Here is a 1,782-nt window from a genome sequence, read left to right as displayed (position 1 = left end):
ACTCTTTCCTGCAAGAAGAACATGAAATAAATCATAATTTCCTTTAAATTAGATAAGTGAAAGTGGATCACCTACTTTGTGTATGGTCTCTATAGAAACATGAAAAGAAAGTACACTCCTGAACACTGCCCTATAAATTTATTTCTGGCAAGTTTCCTTTACCCAATACAAAAACAGAAAATCAAAGAGAAGAAGGAAAGTCCTTTAATAAATCACTAAATCATCGGATATTTATAGAGTGCCTATGTAGATGAACATGGCAGGTGCTCTGCTAGTCACTGTGGGAAGAAAAAAAAAAAATACAACCTGGCAGCCATCTTCAAGAGGCTTTCCTATTTGTAAGCAAATTGCCTGATTTTAAAAGAAAGGAAGACGAAAGTAAATTGTTGACAAAGATCTGACAAGGCAGAATCTAACAGTGTCTCTACCAGCAGTAAGATAGGAAAATTACTGCTTGAATTTGCTAATTGGGTATGAAAGAATTCACATCACCAGAATGCCTGATAACATGCAACACAGGGTAGGATCATGCCAAGGGAGATGCTTTCCAGGCACATGGATCATGAAGCCAAAGCTAAGAATGTAACAAAAGGAAGCACAGGTTTAGCTTTGAATCAGCATCTGTCACCATCCATATAAAATTAAAATGCATTTTAACAGCAAAGAGACTGAGCTTTTAGGTTCTGCTCTGCCTTTAATTCATTGGATCCCAGCACAAGTTAACCTTTTTTTAAGATTTTATTTATTTTTGAGAGAGAGGGCGAGAAAGAGTGCATGTGCGCATGAGCAGGAGGAGGAGCAGAGGGAGGGGGAGAAGCAGGCTCCCCGCTGAGCAGGGACCCTCCCCCCCCCCCCCCCCGCCCCGCCATGTGGGGATTGATCCCAGGACCCTGGGATCATGACCTGAGCTGAAGGCAGACGCTTAACCGACTGAGCCATCCAGGCACCTTTTTTTTTTTTTTTAACCTCATTTTCTTCAACTATAACATGAAAAGGGGTGGACTGGCATTGGGTTTAAAAAAAAAAAAGCTATGAATCCATCATATGCTGTTGATACAATTCTTGTTGAACTGTTAGAGTGGTAGAAGTACTCTCACTCTTGGAAGGTGTGGTTCTGAATATGCACTACCCATTTGGTAAGAATATCCCAAGCACAGAAACTAACATAACAATTGCTCCAGAACTCAGGAAATCCAAAAGTCCCCTGACAAATATAAAACCACATGGGAATGCCTTCGCAATCCAGCACCCAGGCAGCACATCTGTGGAAGGCAACTCACACTTGCTGAGGTCACGACCCCAAGTACAAAAGCCACAGAACACACGTGGAAACTCAGGATGAGTGTCAGTAAGCATGAGAAAGAAGATTCATACCTGAGTAACTAGAGCTAGCAAAGCAATCTAAAAGGGACTTTAAAACTATATAATAAAAACTAATAGGAAGATTCAAAATAAGAGCTAACATCCATAAAATAAGAACATTATAAAAGATGATCAGGCTGGTTTGAAAAAGAGCCAAAAAAGGAATTTTAAAAATTAAAAAAAAATAGTCATTGAAATAAGGAGAACTCAGCTGAAGGGAGAGTCATGAAACTGAAAGATAGATCCATGGAAATCACTCAATTATATCACAAATAGGTAAAGAAAGACAAATATGAAGTTAAGAGACATGGTGGGGAAGCAAGAATAAGAAGTCTAACATACTCCACTTGCCCTCTTATTATGAGAGAAGTATGAGGCCAGGGAGAAGCAAAACAGAAAAGACATAATGGCAGAGAATTG

This window comes from Neomonachus schauinslandi, chromosome 5, assembly GCF_002201575.2.
Source record: "Neomonachus schauinslandi chromosome 5, ASM220157v2, whole genome shotgun sequence".
NCBI classification, from domain to species: domain Eukaryota; kingdom Metazoa; phylum Chordata; class Mammalia; order Carnivora; family Phocidae; genus Neomonachus; species Neomonachus schauinslandi.
Note: the sequence above shows the minus strand (reverse complement) of the source record.